A 20,656-nucleotide genomic window follows, 5' to 3' on the forward strand; every position below is an offset into this window, starting at 1 on the left:
CCAAGATTTCTCTACTTAAAAAATTATTAGTTATTTCTATCTTATTGGTAACCTTATCCCTAACATCTTGAACTTTAGGTAATATATCTAGCTTTCTCTTACTCCCAGCTCCAATCTTGGAATCCACTCATCAAACTTGTCAAGTTTTTCTCTGTCAAATAAAGCCAACAAATTCCTATAGATTTATTTATTCATTTTTCTTAGTGTGAACCTTAAAACTTTCTAGTCACAAGTCTAGTCTAATATTCTATTGGGGTCTTTAAATATGCTTACCAATCTAGTTTTATTATCCTAAATAGAATGAAAAATCCTCGTGATTTATTCTATACGCTCTCTTCCTAGTTTTATAAAATTGTGCCTCCATCTATAGCATGCATCCAAGAAATAATCATTAGGAATGGGTGTTGGGGCTCACTTTTCAAGCATAGCCTTTAGGGAAACTTCTATATTAGCATGGTCAATAGGACCTATTATCTTTTTCAAAAAATCTTTCAATGCCTTATTCTACTTCCTCAAAGCTTGAATTTCAACTTCATCCTTATCTAAATTTTAGAATAGGAACCTCACACCCAAGTATGGTTAATGTCTTTCCACCCTTCTTAGTGGGCCTTCCTAGAATAATATCCTTAATTGATTGATCCTTAGGGGAAAGATTTTATTCATCCCCTTATGTAGGAGGAATACTTATTTATGATTTCCAATTTCCATATTGATCTTTTGTCATGAATGGCACCCTTTCAAGCTTTGTATCTACTACTAGCATCTAAAATGATTCCATAATTGAAATCATGTTTACATACTCAACTAAGGTATTAGATTATTTTCCTTGGCTAGATGGCCTTGGATAACCATAATGGCCAGGAGGCAAGGGATGATGATTTTGGCTACATAGGTAAGCCAATTATAACTATACTGGATTCCTTTCCTATATTATCCCTCTATTTATAGTAACCTCAACTTTCCTCTTTTCAACCACTAGCACTAATGTACTTTTTGTTTTCTTTGACGAAGAAGGTCACAACTATACACTTAGAATCTATTGTGGTTTCACAATGCATGCCCCATTTTGCCTAGAAATGGTGACCCCCTAGTTAATTTTTCTAGGGTCTAAGTCTATTTTAGGGTTTTATCTATTATTTTTGGCCAGATCCAAGCCTTGGTTCAAAAACCTAGATCACAAAACTCATTTTTCTAGAGGATAAGTCATTATTGCAAAGAAAAAGGTGCATCAGTGCACCCCCCAGGGGTGCTAGTGCACCAAAACACTTAGGAAAAGCATTCTTTGTAGGAAAGTGTGCAATAGTGCATCAATGTAGCTATGCACCCCCCATAGCTATGCTAGGTCCGAGGTCTATATAACCCAAGGACCGCCCTTACTTCCTCATTCTTCATTTTACTCCTCTAGCTTCAGTTGAGTGCACCACAACACCTCAGTAGGTGCACTACTCTGCATCACTCCTCCTTCACTCCATTCACCTACACACCAAAGAACAAACAAAACAACTTTAAAAATACTTAAAAGGTGCATAGCTATGCACCTTATTTTTTCTTTGCAAAGGTAAAAGACCTAAAAAACATTAAGAAGCCTTAAAAACTCACAAACACTTATTAAAGGTGTGCAATTGTACACCTATAATAATAAAGTAATCCTTTTGCGCTAAGTGTTTCATAGGGTGCGCATCAACACACCCCACGAGGTGTGCTGTTATGCATCCTATGTATTAAAGCTCTACCAAGGTAAATGTGCACTAAGCACACCTCACAAGTGCACTAGGTGTGCATTTTTTTTGCATTCCAAGGTCATAAAATTAGATTTCTAGGTGTTTTTTGTCAGTAGGGTTTTTGGGTTTTATTCGTGTTTGTGTTAAGGTTTGAGTTTATTGATTTTTCTTCAACTTTGAGCTAATAGATGTCAATTTTGTGCAAATTCAAATGGCTTCTTCATCATCCTCCCTTATAGCAAAGATGGTCCCAAAGCTTGTGGTATTCAAGTTTTAAGGTGTTCTAACCAAGTCACACTTTCAAGATGACTATTTAGAGATCCAAGACACCGAACTAGGTCACATAGATTTGGGCACATTCTTGGCATTGTGCAATAAACCCATAGAAAGGTCTCTAATGGTGTCCACTTTGATCTGGTTAGGACTCATTAGTGCAACATTACACCCAATATCAGTGGATTCTTCAGAATTGATCATGACATAAGTGGAGAATTATGTTCCTAAAGAAAGGGTCGTGAAGAGCATAACTAGAGAGATCATCTTGGATCTTCGACTCAATAACATAGAGAAGGTGTTCCATCTTCCCAAGGTAGATCAGTTCATCAGATTGACTTATCACCAAGAAGAGAGATGGCACAGGGAACATGTAGAGGAAGCATTTGAGATCATTTAGTCTTCATACCTCATTGAGAAGACTCCTCTAGGGTGGAAAGCAGGCAAAGTGGATATGACAAGAGGCTATATGAAGGAATATATTGGATATTCTATCATACTCTTGAGTAGAGTCATGGGTTTGCTTGCTTATGGACACTTGAACATTTGGATGGTGCATTTTATTAAGACAATCAAAACAACGAAGATACCACTTGATTGGTCTTCCATTCTTGGTGAGAGCTTGGGTGAGTAGTTAGTCACGGTTAATAATAATTGAAAGTTTTATATGACATCATATTTGGTTTACTTGTTAGTTGCAAGAGCGACAGATTATCCATGGCTCTATAAAATAGGTAGTATGTAAGATGCAAATGTGTGGCCATATATAATATATCCTTAGCTAGTAAATAAGAAGCTTCAAGAGCATAGCTGGGAATACAAGATCATAAATGATGCTTTTATATTCGCAATAATCTGGTTCATAAAGGGGGATTATGCGAAGAGGATGTCAGAAGAGGTAGCTGCAAAGATATCAGAAGTTGGAGCCTACTACATCTAGTATCAAATATTCACCTATTTAAGGGTAGCAGGTATGATGATCAATCCTAAGAAGCTCCCTAGGTACCCAAGTGATAGACTTATATTGTTGGAGATTGCTTGACAACTTTTGATTACATACAACAGAGTCAAAAAGTAACATAAAATAACTTGGGTGTGGCCCATTACCATAGGGCCATTCAATCTGGATTAGAGACAGGATATTCCATCTTTTGAGTCTAAGTGGGATCAATATCCTTTGGATGAATATAATTCTTCGCGGCCTTATTTTGATAATTGCAGGAAGGTATAGTATCTGGCTAGTAAGACATTTTAGCATGAAGATGTAGTTGAAGATCACTAGATGAATGTAGTCTAGATGACTACGATATCCATATAAGGGATTATTATAGGATGACTCTTTATCTAGCAGAGAAAGCCTTGAAGATAAGGGTTTATTTGAAGATCATGCAATAAGATACTAAAGATGTCCTTGATCCATTTTTCAATAAGGACAAGATTGGTGATAGACCTATCATGAATGTTGAGGTTGATAAGGAAGAAAATGCAGACATTAATCACCGGGCTAGACATGTCATCATATTGACAAAGGATTGGATTAAAAGGCCTTTCAAGTTGGATCCAATTCCTCAAGCTATAGTTTTCCATGCTCAAGCCCGCCCAACAAGAGGCCGAGGAGCTAAGGTCATAGCACCTACATTCACAGCTTAATCCTCAGTGAGATCAGAGATAGTGCACCAACTTGACAAACAAGTTGGATATTATAGGGCTCATAAAGGTAAAGGTAAAGGTAAAGGAAAGAGGAAGAGGACTTCTCCTCAACAAGTTCTGCTAGAAGAGGAAGCAATTTAAGCATCTCCATAGACAGGAGAAGAAAATGTACAAGGGTCCATGAATGTGGAGGCCACACCAGCCCAAGACAATCCTCAAGTGCCACCAACTGAAAATAAAGTACAAGAGGTATCTCCACCTCAACAAGAGGTATAAGCCTCCCCTTCTGCTCCTAAGAGAAGAAAGATCAAGATTCTGGTCAAGAGGAGACAAAAAGTCATTAGGAGAGTTATTCCCTTCCCATCTATTCTAGAAGTTATCCCAGAAGAAGGAGAAGAAGAAGGGGATGAAGAGGATGATCTTCCTTTGAACTAGAGGACCCATCTTTCTAGAGCTACAAAATCATAATGGAGAAGAAGCTCCACAATCACACTGCCACCCATTCCTGAGCAACCCATTCAAACTACAACTTTTGAGGATGAAATGCAATAATGAATAGATGAGCAGGATATTGAAGGGACTGATGTCTTTGAGATGTTAGAGTTTGATTTCATGCCAGTTGGTACTATATTAGTGGGAGAGAAAATTAGAGATACTCCAACTAATCAACCTCAACAAGGGGATTGGAGTCAGTTGCCACCTAAGCCACAAGGTCTCAAAGTAGCTCCACCATCCCCAGTGCAAGTCACATTTTGTGTGGATAAAGGTTCTATTACCCCATTATCTCCAAACAATGAAGAAGAACAAGTCCAAGAAGAACAAGGGGAAGAGCCACAATAAGTATACACCAATGAAGTGTTAGAAGAAGGAAAAATAAGTGAGTTTCCTCAACAAACTTCTCAAGACACAAAGGTGAGAACTGTGGACTCTCGATATACAAAGACTCTCGGTATGGATCTCTCGCACAAGGAGAAGACTCCAAAGAGAAGTGAAGGGGAAGAGTATAACTAAGAAAACTCCTTCAACTTCAAAAGCAAAATCCCTGATAGAGCATGTTCCAAGATGGCTAAGAAAAGAGGTGATAAGCAATAAGAGGCAATAATTCACTACAAAAGAAGACGATAGGATGGAATTGATTGAAGTTCTAAGGAAACTTGAGTCACCAGCAAAGGATGCACAGGCATTAGCCTTAATCATGAGTAATCAAAACTAGGACTTGCTTACGTGGCTATCCCTCCTCCAAATGTAGATGTTGAAGAATTGACTCCAAGAGATTATCAGATCAGGGAGGTCATGCTCAGGAAACCTACATTGGATACAACTAAGTTGATGGCAACAACAGGAATGAAAGAGGTGTTTAAACACTTAGAACAGGTTGGGGTAGAATTGATAACACTTCGAAGAAAAAATGAAATCCTAAAGGGATATCTAAGTGAAGTTTTTGGTCCCTTAGATCTCGAGCATCGTGAGGAAACTTTAAATGTAGCATTGGAGAAAAGGGGTAAGTAATCAATATAGCTAGATCCATTTTTTAGAGCTTGTTAGTAATGAAGAGAAAGTTTTGAAGAGAAAGGTGTATAGATTATACAAGGAAACCTAAAGTTGTTACACATTATGCAAGATAATGCGGATAGGCTAGTGGCCATTTTGAATCAATATTTTGGTCAAATGGATGAAGTACATACTTGGGGCAAAGACTTGTAATCACTCTAGTCAATTAAAGGACAAAGGTATCATATATTGATGGAGGTGTATATAGTTGAGGAGTTAGATAAAATTGATGATTGGATAGAGAAAATTGTAGATGACAATAAAGTAATGGAAACATTACATGTAGAGATTCACAAGCTCAAGGATCAAACCCAAGAGCACATGTTGGAGGCTGAGAGACATTATAGTGATGTGTGTTTAGACATTTTTGAGGATGATGCAAGAGATAAATTAATAAATTTAGAGGTAGTAGTTAAGAAATTCCAAAAAACTTTTGAGGAAGCTTCTAATGATGATGACATTAGGCAAGCATTCAAAATAGAAGAAGCATTGTTAGAGTTGGATGTAAAACTCAAAGATTTTATAGAGACTTGCACTGATGTGGGCAACTATAGGTAGAAAGTGAAAGAAAAATTTGAATCCTTAGATTTGCTAGATGTAGCTCAAGTCACTGAGATCATCAAGAAATTCAAGGGCAAATACCTAGACATAGCTTTGGTATAAAGGGGAACAAAACCTAGAAGCCAGAATTTCAATTTTAACACTTAGTGAAATTTTGCATTTTTTAGAACTTGCTTCTGAGGTGCGTAGGTGCACTTTTTCAGTTGTGTTCTACATGATTTTGAAGAATTCAAAGGTGGACTAATAGTTAACTGCCAGTTCTAAATTTAGATCTTTCCATGCATTGAAAATGCATTCTAACAACAGTTTAACTCCTACAGATGCCTAGTGAAGATGGAGCTCCTATTTTTGGCACTTCCAGACACTCCTACATTAACTTATGGCTTTCTTCTTCCTATTTTCTTATGATTTCTTTGTTTTATGACATGTAAAGGCTCATGCATCCAATTAATAATATAAATATGGATGGAGTCCTATTAAGCACCAGTTAGAGAGTTAGTTTGTACATAAATAGATTTGTTTTATTAGTTTAGAAGCATATGATTGCATAAAGATATCTCTCACTCTCAACACAAATAGAGAAAAAGATTTCTTATAAATTTAGGAATGTAATATGTGTTCCAGACTATCGTTATTTTGATACAATAATATATGCTTTTGGTGCTTGCATTTGGAGTGTAGTGATTCTTGCCTAAGTGTGTTATATTTTTTGAATGTATGTTCATGAAGTGTAGTTGAGCCAATAGTTTTATTGCATTATTTTTGGTTGTACAATTTTTAATTTTTGTGTTTATTACGGGTCTAAAATTTTTGCTAACATACCTAGTTTGAGAAGAGATCGTCATATTGTTCCTCCATTATTTTTTATCTTGCATGAGCACACTTTTCGTGGCCTTGTGATCTAATGAAAAGTGAAACATCTTATGATAATTGAATTCACCATTGATGATTGCATCAGTGGAATTAAGGAAGTTTTGCTCCTATTTTCATCGGTTACCTACCAATCTTTTCAAAAGCTTAACTCACAAATGTGTTGTTTCTATAGTTTATGTCTATTAGGAATTTACGTTTCATGTTATTTGCTTAAACTTCTCATTACCCTATCTTTGTTATCTGCTTTTACAAACACTTGATTAATTTAGGAATTCATATAGTTGCATTGTTAGATTGCATTCATTAACAAATAGGAAAATACAAATATATATTTCTTTTTGTGTGTGTTTTATTCTTTTGAAACAACAAGCATATTCTACATCTTATCCAAATTGTTTGAACCAACAAAGGCCTCCTCATAAACATTCACATTTATCTTCAACTAAGCAGATTCTAGTAGGTCACAAGATCACCTAGAACCTTGGAGTTGATCCTAGATTAGCTTTTCAAGAGAGGAGTTTGAAAGGATTCTTGTCATTAAGCATCGTGCAAAATGATAGCTCAAAAAAATCCAAGCTTTTGATTGATTCTATGTTGTTTTTCCCTTGTCCATTATATGTTCATGATCATTTTTAAGAGGTGGAGGCCGAGACATCTCTTCCTTTTATGAAGGAGGAGATTGTGGAGTATCTAGTTTCCCAAGAGGTGGTGGAGTTATCTGTGCTTATTTTTCAGGAAGAGGTTGTGGGGTCTCTTTAGTAGGAAAAATTATTTGGGACTCATCACCCTTAGGATCCTCCATGGGTTGTTCTTCCCTTATCTCTCCTTCCTTAAAAACATCATTTCTACTCATCTCCATCATTAGGGTCACCATAAGGATGTCCTCCTCTACTTCTATTTGCATCTCAAGTGTGACGTCAAAATTTTACAAGTTAAACACATCAAACCTTAACTCTTTAGGTGTCTCACCCTATTCTTGGTTTGTAGATTCCTAAATATGGATGAGTTTTTATCTAGTGGTGGGAGAAATTTGGGCTTGGCTCCTTCTCCTTCTTTCCTCCTTTTGACCATGTCATCTTGAGTCCTCTTGATTAATGACACTTTGTATTTAGGATCCTCCTCTTCCTCCTCAAGAATAGATTCAACTGTGGAGGATGGAGTGGCATTTCTCTTTTTCCTTTTGTATACACTCCCATTAATAGGTTTGGGACTCATCATTATTGGTACCATCCTTTTCCTCTTTGGGACCAATTTCTTTGGAGTGACTTTCTCTTCAGTGGATAACCCTTTTGTTCCATGAGACTTCCCCTTCTTGACTTTGCCAATCTTAATATTATCATGTCACTCCCATACAACTTCTCTTTCTTGCCCAAAGGTTTTCCCAAACTTGATTAGTGAAGTTTGTCACCATGTTCAAATAGTGACATTAATGTACTTTCCCTTCTTAGGTTGTGCATGTGTTTCCAATGACTATTTTACTAACACTAGGTCCAAAAGGAAAGATTTGGTGATCTACCTTTTTGTCAACTCTTTCACATGTCAAGCCTAGAATTGAATATCATCATTCTCTGGTCTAGCAATCTTAGCATTGGTGATCACCCTTTTGTAAATGTCATTTCTATTGCATAGAGGACCCAATAGGTTAGTTGAGTCTTTCTTCCAAGGTTAAGGAGGAATTTGTATGTCTAGGACTATCTTTGCTAATGATAGACCCATTTGACAATAATATTTGATCTTAACTTCATAATTAATTAATCTAATGATCCTCCAAGGCTACATCATGGATGAAATTTTGATCCATAACACTCATTTAAGGTGTTAGTGGGTGAAAATATGGTTTACCTAATGGAAAGTCCTCCAAATGGTATTTCGTCCACTCTTACTCAAACATCTTAATAATATTGTATTCCAAAATGGTGTAGGGTTCAATTGAAATAGGCTGCTAACATGTCTTCTATTGCCTCTTCTTGCATTTCTCATCTATAGTCTTTGATTGTCTACCAATTTCTAATAGGACCAACCTATCTTTAGGGTATCTTGTAACCTTCTTTGGGTATGAGAGTGATATAGACACTTAGATATAGATAAATGTATGAAACTATATGTAGTGGGCACCTAGCTGCATGAAATTAGCAACCACTTCAACTAATAATCTCTTAGCATAATCTCCTTCTATGCACTATATTACCACGAACACAAAAGTATTATTCATAATGAAAATCTTAGGATTATCATCTTTCAATTTCTCCTATACTAACTAAGAGTAGAATTTGTAAGGCTAGTGTCTTCCAACCTGTAGTGATCCCCTCTTTTACACTAACAAGTGTAGATTCTGTAAGTACAATTGTATCAACTGTACTTACCTATTCATTATGATATCATGTACTTTATATTTCATTATAGTTGTAGACATTATACTAAATATTAGGTATAATTATTAGTATCTATTCAAATATATTGAACATGAAGGAACCCTTGAGAAATAGAAACTGTAATTGTATTTCTTTTTAATATGTCATGACTAATCAAGAAAGTACTATAATTTTTTCTTAATTCTTTCTTGTTAATGGAATTGACCCAATTTTTTTGTGTGGTTAACTTGATAGGATTTTTGAGTTGACTCATCAACCATTTCTAGGGTTGACTCATCAAGTATTTTTTCAAGTTTGCACGTTAAGAAAAAATTATTTATCCCTAATTTTGTAAGTGGCAAAGAGCTTGTATAAAATGGATTAGGATTGGGGATCTTATGATGTATGATGATTTAGTAACTTCTTATGACAATATTGATTTGCAAGGGATTATAGATTGTAATTAGGCTGTGATCACTAGATACTAATAATATTGGAAATGTTGTTTGGTGGATGCATCCCAGGGATAAGATGAATCACGTTTAATTTTTGTCTTTTGTTCTCTTTTATGTGCTTTATCCCTTTTTGATATGCTTATATTTTCATGTAGTTTTTATTTATGTCTTTGAAATCATCACAAGTAGTATCAAAGCCTAGTTGTTTACTTTGTCTTATATTGAAAGGTCTCATGGTTGAGTGGGAGCAATGACAGGTGAGGGTAAGCTATGTTGACATATCAGTCAAGTTTATTATTAGTGACACAAAATTATTCAGATTCTGTATAGCCACCAAGTAGTTCAATGTATACCAAGTTTATCAGTGGCTACCAAGTTCGCAGTCCTCATGATGTGAAGTCAGTGGTTACCAAGCATTGTAGAGTCTACCAAGTTCTCAGTTCATGCAATGTGAAGGCAGTGTTGACCGAACCACTCCATAGTAACCAAGTGATTCAATGTTTTCCAAGTTGCACAATATCTACTGATTCACCAGTGTAGATTGAGTTCAAGACTACTTGAAAGTGATCAGTATGGACTGAGCTTCTATGTCTACCAAGAGCATGATGATGCCACGTAGTAATAGTGAATGTCAAGTATTAGAACCTCACAAAGTCAGTCTTCAAAACTCAAGTATCTTCATATGGGCCAACTTTGTAATATGTGTGATAACTTGTGTCATGGCCAACTTTGTAATTTTGTATGTGTGTGTGTGTGTGTGTGTGTGATGTATTACATCATATCTGATGAAGTATGAATGCAATGAATGTGTAATGCAAGTGCAAGAATGTGAAAGTAAGAAGAATATAAAGTTTTATGAAGGCCATATTAGTATAAGGAGGCACAATAACAAATCTATCACAGAAAGGTGATTGGTACATCAAGGAATCTCTATCAGCAAACTCAATTGCAAATTAGAGATCTACTGCTTCATCCTAACATGTGAACCAGTCAAAATCCTCTAACAAGGTAGACTTAACAGTCTTTTCTAAATCTCTTTAATGAGTACATACTTCATTGCATATTTGTAAATCCTTTCACAAGGTGGATGTAATAGTCTTATTTGCTCCTAACATGGAAGATCATTAGAAGTGATCAATGTAAGCCTTAATCGACCAACTTTATACTATAGTACTAAAGTTTGTGGGTATCATCCCCACCCCAATTTTACTTTCTATTTGGAAGGTTTTTGGGTCACCAAATCATTGTGTTCAAGTGTTGTGGATGCTTTTATATGCAATTAGATCATATGTGATAAATTAAATGCTAAATGGAATTGAAATTGGTAGAAGTTTTCAAAGTTACTGATTCACTCCTCCTCCCCTCTCAGTAACTTAGAATAGTATTGAATATTTCCAACAATTGGTATCAAAGCTCTGTGGTTCTCAGGAGAAAGTTTAGCAGCTTGAGCAAAGATCAAGGATATGGAGATATTCAGACTTGATAAGGCTATTGACAATGAAAAGTTGGATCTGGAAATGACCATTGCACAACTCAAGAAAGCTAAGGAGCAACTTTCCCAATCTTTGAAAAGAAGAAAGGAACTTGCAAATCAAATGAATGATCATCTCTACATTGAAGAAAGAATTGAATTTTTTTTTTCTTCAAGTAGTTCAAATGAAGCAAATAATGCAATCAAAGAACTCCTAGAGAAAAATGGTTCCCTGCAAGAAGTAAGAAAGCTAAAAAGAGAACAAGAAATTAAGTCAGTAAGGTTATGTGAAGTCTCAGAATAGAGGAGCAAAATAAAAGAAGAAATGGATGGAAGGAACAATAAGATCCAACCAATCCCTTCAGCACGCAGGCCTTGTTGATCAAATCTCCAATGCAAATGAGGAAATCATGAACCAAAGACATATCAATAAAAGATTAAGAAATGATCTAAATTTTGAAAGACAGATAAATGAAAGAATAAGAAATGAGCTAAGATCTGAAAAACAAATTAGTGAAAGATTGAAAAATGACCTAAACACTGAAAAGAAAATCAATGAGAGAATGATGAAATCTCAAGCAGACATGGTTCAACTAAATGAGCAAAACCTCTATAGGCAAAAAGGAAAAGCAGGAATAGGATACAAAGAAGAAGGTGAATCCTCCGAACAAGGTGCTCAAAGGAATCAAAGACCTACTTGCAATCATTGCGGTAAGATAGGTCATACATCTAACAAATTTTGGAGTAATGGAAAAGAAAAATTTAATGGAAAAAGCTACAACTACAATCAACATGGTCACAAGGCTAATAGATGCAAAGAGAAACCAAAATTTGAAGGCAACTATCATAAATGCAAGAAACATGGAAACAAGGCATCAGAATGCAAAACAAAGACATCAAATCTTGCTAAGAAAATTGTGAAAGCAATATGTGGTTAGGATTATAATACCTAGTGTAGATGTGATTATTGTGGAGAATATGGACACATTGGTACGAATTATGCTAAACATCATATGAGAAAAAAGGATACCACTATAAGATGTTACATTTGTACAAAACTTGGTCATATTGCCAAGAATTGGATGAATATTGGTAAGATTGAAGATGAGAAGAAGGTGTATGGTGATAACATTCAAAAGTAGATGAGACAACAATGGATTCCTAAGTCTACTAAGGATACTGGTCTGAGTAATGATGGTCAAGTCACTCAAGAACTGGGTGACTCTACCACTTCTAATTAAGTTCTTAAGGAAGAATTGGAACCAGGCTATCAAAGAAAACATCAAAAATTGTTCCAGTTGAAAGGTAACAAAGATCCAAATTCATAAACAAGATACAAAGGGATCACTATGCAAGATCTATATCAGTTATTACCGAGTTACCTTCTCTACCAAGTAAGGTCGGGTCATAGACTCTACCGAGCAAGGTCGAGAGTAACGAAGGCACTTATGGTTACCGAGTCACGAAGACTTTGCCGAGTGATCAATATAGAGTAGTGGATGATAGCCTGTCAAGAATCCACCTCTGTACCAAGCGTTAATAATCAAACTTTGACAAAAGGCATGCAAGCAAATTCATTTTTTATCATGAATTTTAGAGAGCTATTGTGAGGTGTTATTTTCTATGTGATCAAGTGACTTAAGCAAATTTCCTACAACCGTTTTCAAAGTTCTCTCAAGCTATCAAGTGAAAATGGCATCCAGTAGTGGCAAGACAAAGAAAGGTTATGATATGCTGGTTCGTGGTGTTGAATGGAAGGTGCTAGACTTCAAGCTCATGCCCACAGTTGCAACAACCCTAGACCCTAGTGGAACTTAATCACAAATCCCTCCCAAGGTACTTCTTGTCAATGACATTAGAACTCACTTTAAATGTGCAATTCAAGAAATTGGTACTCTTGAGATGGATGATGCCCTAGCTCAATTATGTGTTGATGGAACCCTAAAACCTGAGCATCAACATTTGGAAACTAAAGGTTTAACTCACATTCCCCATATGGCCCAAGAGTTTCAAGTTAAATGGATTAGGTATATTCTTAGCCAGGTACACAATGGTCAATTATGGTTGGAGCAACCAATATTGATAATGAAAAAGATGATTTATCAAATCATTGGGCTTCCCATGCTCTCCAAAGCCAAAACGACCAAATCCCTAGGTCAAGCTGAATTGGAAAAGAAAACCCTAGCCAAGTGGGATGGCAGAGGCATGAAAATAAGTAGTATTACAGATGTAGAACTCAAATTTGGTATTCATGTTATAGCTCACAAGATATACAGTTCAAGCCATCACAATAGTGTATCATGTGAAGCTATGGACTTGGCATAAAAAGTGGTGAAGAATAACTTGTCTTATGACCTTGCCAAATTGTTACTGAGACAATTCAATAAGAATATGGAAAGCATAAAAAACTCTAAGAATAACCTATGCAAATTTGGTTCTTTGTTACCATGTTTATTCTTCTATGTTCAGAAGTTTTTCCCTTCTAAAGGCACTGTAGTTTAGAGAAAGTATGTGCCAGTATTGTACCAAATAAATGAATACACTGTAGAAATGGAAGAAAACTATGGCAGCATCATGGAAAACTACTTTGATGTGTTCAAGGAAAAAATGAACAATAGGTTTAGGATACCTAAAAGGTTAGTTGAGGACTACAAGGATGATGTGTGCTTCATGGTTGATTGTGACAAGGTATACATCAAGGCAGTCAAGCCTAGGATTATGTGGGTCAAGCCTCTTGGTTATGAAGTAAACATTGATGAGACCAAGGATATCATTGAAGCTCATATCAATGAACCTGTGGATCCCAAGGCCCCTTACTTTGGTATCTATGATGAAGCTAAAGCAAGAATAGAGCTAGAAATCAAGCTACTGCAAGTGGTTAAAAAAGGAAAGAGGAGGACAACCAAACTGAAATCTAGTGCACCTCTCATGTTAACAGAGGATAAAGGTGAAGATGAAGAGAAGGTAGAGGATGAAGAAGAAACAAAAGAAGAAGAAGAAACTTTGAAGAAAAAGGGTAAGGTGATCATCACCAAGCCTCCAAAAGCATCTATTGTAGTCTTCGCAAGGAGGTCCAGGAAGAAAGGAAGTAAAATTGTTCTCAGCAAACCTCCTCCCACCTTTCAAGAAAAGTTAAAGCAAATGGAAGAAGGTGTTGGCATAAAAAAATTTAAATCCTTGAAGTATGAGACAAGGACAAAGGCAGAACAGAAACAAGTTGAAGAGCTGGTATTGACCAAAATGGGCAAATGAAAGTACTCACCAAACCAGATCACCTCTCAAATCTCTAATGAACTAGTGGAGAAAATAAAGCCAAGATGGGATTTTGCAATGCAAATAGTAAAATACATTTATGCACAAACCTTGAGGTAGTTACTACTAAGAATATTAGATGCTGAGGTAAAAGAGTTTTTAAAGAAAAAATGTAGGAAAACTGACTCTAAGATTTAATACTTGTTTAGTTTTGATTAAGGATATAGATCATGTTGTGAGAAATGCTACAAACACTTGGAAGAATGTTTACCATCTTCATAAGCCAAGTGAATATCCAATTGAAGTAAAGGATAATGAAGATGAAGAAGGTAAGGATGAAGAAGATGATGAAGGATCAAATCACTATGTTATCATTGATTATGAAGAGTATAAGGAGCAAGAAACCAAAGAAAAGGAAGAAGAAGAGGAGCAAGGTGCAGAAGCTACCAATGAAGACAAGGAAGATGATGAGGAGATTGACCTGGTAAAGATGGTAGCTGCAGTCATTGCCTCACTTCCTCACTCCCCGAGCAAATCTTTGTCAACAACAAGTATGGAGGTAGTGTTAGCAAGTTTAGTAGTGACTACGTTAGATGCATCAAATGACCAATCACTCTTTGCACCAACACAACTCAACATATCATTGAAAAAAGTGATCTCCAATTCATCAATCGAGCTACAGTCTCCCTCTTCATCTGCTGAGTTAAGTTTTTCAGTCATCTCCTCTCTAATTTTGACTTCTTCAGTTTTGAGCTCATCCATGGTAAACACTCCTATTTTGTCTACTTCAGTTTTGGATTCTACAATTTTGACTTCATCAATTTTGGATTCTTCTAGCATCTCTGTTAAGTATTCCACCAGTCAGTGCTATAATAGTTTTTACTGCAAGCTTGAGTATGTCAACTATTGTTTCTATTATGGATACTAAAGCAATAAGTGCAAGGATGGTTGAGCCTAAGGATCAACCAAGTATAAAAATTTTAAAAGGAAAAGAGATAGAAGAAGATATAGATCTAGATGAGGAAATAGAAATTCCCAAATGGAATTTCTACAATCTGTCTACATACCAAATGCAAATAGTTGGCAATTTTTTATAGAAAAAGGCCAAGCAACAAAGATTAAGAGAAGAAAGAGATAGAGAATATAATATTTAGATGATGCTAAGAACATTTTGACCGAGGCTATTGAATTTTAGCTTGATTCTTCTCAACATATTTTGTTTTAGCTTGAGGAGGAAGTCCAAAATTTTAATGAGGATACAAAAGGACAAGAGAAGTTGATTGAAAAGGCAGAAAATAAATTCAGTAATATAGTGATGGAGCATATTGCTAAGCAAATCATTGTCAATCAAGTTGAATTATCAACAATTTTGGTCAATCTTGAAGCATCCTATTCCAACGTGTCATCACTTTTTGCAAAGCTATGAGATGTTACTGAGTATACCATAGAGGTTAAGGAAAAATTGTCCAAAATTGATACTGATCTTAAGGCGTGTTCTCAGCAATTGCAACTTGAACCCAATTCAAGCTTTGCACATTTTAAGAATATTAGATTTTTGTCAAATATGCAAGCAGAGTTGTTAAGAGAAGAAGCAAGAATCCATTCCACACTAGTTGATATACAAAATATGATCTTTCTAGTCATGGACTCTATGTAGAAACATATTATTTATTCAAAAACCATGATTCATGATAACAACTTCTCTGTTGTTGACCACGTGATTGAACTATCAGCTAAAGTGCAAATTGCCATTCAGACATTTAAGGTCTTATAGGAAAATTGGGATAAGACATTGGCAATTACCCTCAAGGTACACTTTGAATTCTTATCTCATTTTGGTGTCTCTGTAAACATGTTGAATAGATCTTTGGCATTACTATCAAAAAGGGGGAGAAGAGATAAGATATGGGAGAAATGATAAGAGCAAAATTACAGGGGGAGAAATGTATATAAGAGAAAAGTTTCGTGTACATGATAGATCACATAGTATAGGGGAGATATATGTTATGATGCAAATATACTCTATATATATCTTACAAAGATCAATTTTGAAAAATCTCAAAATAGACCAAGCTAGTATCACATGATGATGAATACAAGGTATTTAGTTTTGGGCTAATAAATGTTTTTTTCACTAATGCCAAAGGGAGAGATTGTTGACATATTAGTCAAGTTTTTTATTAGTGACATAGACTTATTCAAATTCTATATAGCCATCGAGTAGTTTAGTGTATACAAAGTTTATAAGTGGCTACCGAGTTCACAGTCCTCATGATGTGAACTCAGTGTTTACCAAGCATTGCAAAGTCTATTGAGTTCTCAATTCATGTGATGTGAAGGTAGTGTTGATCAAGCCACTCCATGATAACCAAGTGATTTAGTGCTTTCCAAGTTGCACAATATCTACTGAGTCACCAGTGCAGACCGAGTTCAAGACTACTTGAAAGTGATCAGTATGGACCGAGCTTCTATGTCTACCAAGAGCATGACAATGCCAAGCAGTGATAGTGGATGCCGAGTATTAGCACCTCACAAATTTAGTCTTTAGAACCCGAGTATCTTCATATGGGCCGACTTTGTAATATTTGTGATAACCATGGCGGACTTTGTAATTTTGTAAATTGGATTGATATATATATATATATATATATATATATATATATATATATATATATATATATATATATATATATATAATATCATATCCGATGAAGTATAAATGCAATAAATGTGTAATGCAAGTGCAAGAATGCAAAAGTAAGCAGCAAATAAAGTTTTATGAAGGCCATGTCAGTATAAGGAGTAGTACTGACAAATCTATCACAGAAAGGTGATTAGTACATCAAGGAATCTCTATCAGCAAACTTAGCTGGAAATCAGAGATCTACTGCTTCATCCTAATAGGTGAAGCAGTCAAAATCCTCTAATAAGGTCAAACTAACAGTCTTTTCTAAATCTCTTTATTGAGTGCATACTTCATTGTATGTTTGTAAATCCTCTTACAAGGTGGACCTAGCAATCCTATTTGCTCCTAACATGGCAGATCATTAGAAGTGATCAATGTAAGCCTAAACTAGCCAACTTTATATTGTAGTACTAAAGTTTGTGGGTATCATCCCCACCCCAGTTTTACTTTCTATTTGGAAGGTTTATGGGTCACCAAATCATTGTGTTCAAGTGTTGTGGATGCTTTTATATGCAATTAGATCATATTTGATAAATTAAATGCTAAATGGAATTGAAATTGGTAGAAGTTTTCAAAGTTACTAATTCACCCCTCCCCTCTTAGTAACTTAGCATAGTATTGAATATTTCCAACAAGCTAAAGGTTGAGAAGTTTATTGGGAAAATCTTTCAGTTATGGAAAATACAAATGGGGGGATGAAAATCCAAGAAAGAAACACATATGAGAAATGAGGATTGAGATATTTTGGACACAAAGGAACTTGGAAGAATTTGTTTATGTCTAGCATAATTGGAGGCATTTAATATAAAAAAAGAAAAGACAAGTTAAGAGTTAATGGAAACCCTAGACAACTTGTACGAAAAGGCTTTTGCTTCAAAAAAAGGTATTTCTCATGAAGCATTTATTTAATATGAAGATGGTAGAAGGTGGATTTGTTGCTAATCATTTAAATGAGTTTAATATGGTTACTAGTTAGTTATCTTCTATAAATGTCAATTTTGATGAATAAATTAGGGCTCTTTTATTATGTGTTATTTGCTTAAAAGTTGGAATGGTTTGGTAATGTTAGTGAGTATTTTTGTTTCTAGTTCTAATACCCTAAAATTTGATGATGGTATTGGTGTTATTATGAGTGAGGAAACTCATAGGAAAACCTTAGGTGGATATGCATTAAGAAGTGTCTTGAACACAAAGTAGAGGTATAAAGAATGAGAGAGTAAACAATTCTAGAAATTATGGTAAATCAAGAGAAAAATTAAAGGGAAAGTGGTCTCAATCCAAAGGACCAAGAGATTTTTGGTCATGTGGGAAACTTGGTCAAAAGAAGAAAGATTTCCAGTCTTGAAAGAATAATGAAGGAGACAAACATGATGGAAATAAGGAGGGGAATTTGGTAAGTAATAAATATAAAGAGGATTCTTGCTTCTTTCCTTATAAATTGCTTATGATTCATGGGTTCTATATTTAGGGGCTTCATTTCATGCTACACCCCATAAAGTTATTTGTAGATTATGTCCAAGGGGATTTTGGGCTTGGTTTATTTGGGAGATAATAAGCCCTGTCAGATTGTTGAAAAGGGTTTTAGATTAAGTTGTAGAATATGAATCATTGGCTACTATAAGAGGCAAGACATGTTCCAAGACTAACTAGGAATTTCATTTCAACAGGGCAATTGGGTGATGCAAGTTACACAATTACTTTTAAGTATAAAAATTGGAAGTGTCAAAGGGTTCGTTAGTAGTATAAAAAGTTGTGAAAGTAGACACATTATATCTTTGTACATGTCATACTATTCCTTCTACTTTAATTGTTTCAGAGAAAAAATAGTGTTCAAGAATAGTTGTTGCAATTGAGCAAGAACATCAAATAATTCTTGTAGATTTTGACACAGTGCTATGGCACAAAATACTTGGGCACATGAGTGAGAGAGGTATGGAATTACTTCATTCAAAGAAGGTTTAACCAGGTATAAAATGTGTTACTATAGATTTGTGTGAAAGTTGGGTGCATAGAAAAAAGAAAGAGAGAGTTAGTTTTGTGAAGAGTGGGAAGGAAAAGCAAAATGAGAAATTGGAGCTTGTGCATATAGATGTATGGGAACCAACTCAGGTATCTCTCTTTGGTGGCTCTTTGTGCTATGCTATATTCATTGATGATGCAACTAGGAAAGTATGGATTCATTTCCTCAGACAAAAATATAATGTATTTATAATTCTTAAGAAATGGAAAAGATTGGTTGAGAATGAGACTGGTAAAATATTGAAATGTCTTACATTCGATAATAATAGCGAGTATTGCAATACAATGTTTAAGATTATTGTTCCTCTAATGGTATTCGTAGGTAGAATTTTTTTCCAAGGACTCCACAAGAAAATAGAGTCGTTGAATACATGAATTGGACAATAATAGAGTGTGCAAGGAGTATGATGTTGCACGTTGAGCTACCCTTAAACATGTTGGAAGAGGTCGTTAATATTATTGTATATTTAATAAACATAGTCCCCTGTATTCATTGTGGTATTTAATAGGGAGCATGGAAGGGTAAGAATATGATTTATTCCTTTCTCAGAACCTTGGTTGTGAAGCATTTTCACACATAGATTTTTAAAATAGGACCAAGATAGAAGCTAAATCTAGGAAATATGCATTTTTTGGATGTGGTATTGATGAATTCGGTTATAGAAATTGGGATTTTATAAGTCATAAAATTGTAAGAAGAAGAGATGTCATATTCAATGAGAAAGTGTTGTACAAAGATTTATTGCAAAAACATGAGAAGAAAGAAAATAATTATGCAGTATAAGTTGATACTCCAAAAGATAATGTTCTAGTAGTCCCTCATGCTTTTCAACAATAAATACCACACAAACTAGTAAATGTTAGATGACAAAAAAAGCTAATTATACCTCTTGAAAGATTATCTCCCTTTATGTACTCTATTTTATTAACATATGTAGGTTAACCAAAATGTTGTAATGAAGTTATGCAACTACATACCAAGGTTTAGTGGGAACATGGAGCGAAAGAAGAAATGGACTCCTTACCGAAACATCAGACTTTGGATTTATGTATGTTGCATGTAGGTAAAAGGGATTTGCAAAATAAATGGGTTTACAAGATGATGGAGGTAAGAAAATATTTAAAACCATATTAGGTGTAAAGGGATTTGCACATAAAAAGGGCATTGATTTTGATGATATATTTTTTTGAGTTGTTAAAATGACTTCTATTCTCACTATTCTTAGTATTGGGGCTATTGAATATCTAAATTTGGAGAAGCTTGATGTTGAATAATTTTTTTGTGTGTGTGGTTATTTGGATGAAGAAATATATGGAACAACCAGGATTTGAGGTCAAAGGAAAAGAGAACTTAGTGTGCAGATTGAAGAAAAGATTATATGGCTTGAAGCAAAAACCTCAACAATCGTATACTAAATTTGATAGTATTATGACTGAGCATGGATACACTTGGTTTTATTCATACCATTGTTTTCATTTCAAGAGGTTGGATGATGTAATGTATATTATTTTATGTTTATTTTTTCATAATGTGCTTGTAGTTAGGTCTTACATAGATCATATCAACGAGTTGAAACAATAATCAGCACATTGATTTGGTATGAAGGATTTGGAAGAAACAAAAAAGTCCTTGGTATGATTAATTTTAAGAGAGAGGAAAAAAAAATATTGACATTATCTTAGACTAATTATATTGAGAAGGTGTTGCAGCATTTTCATATGAAGGATGCAAAAGTTGTCAACACAACTTTGCCTAGTCATTTGAAATAGACTAAGGAAATGTGTCTGAAGAC

The sequence above is a fragment of the Cupressus sempervirens genome, chromosome 4 (genome assembly GCF_028749045.1).
Source record: "Cupressus sempervirens isolate cs-2001-9-10 chromosome 4, ASM2874904v1, whole genome shotgun sequence".
In the NCBI taxonomy this organism is placed as follows: Eukaryota; Viridiplantae; Streptophyta; class Pinopsida; order Cupressales; family Cupressaceae; genus Cupressus; species Cupressus sempervirens.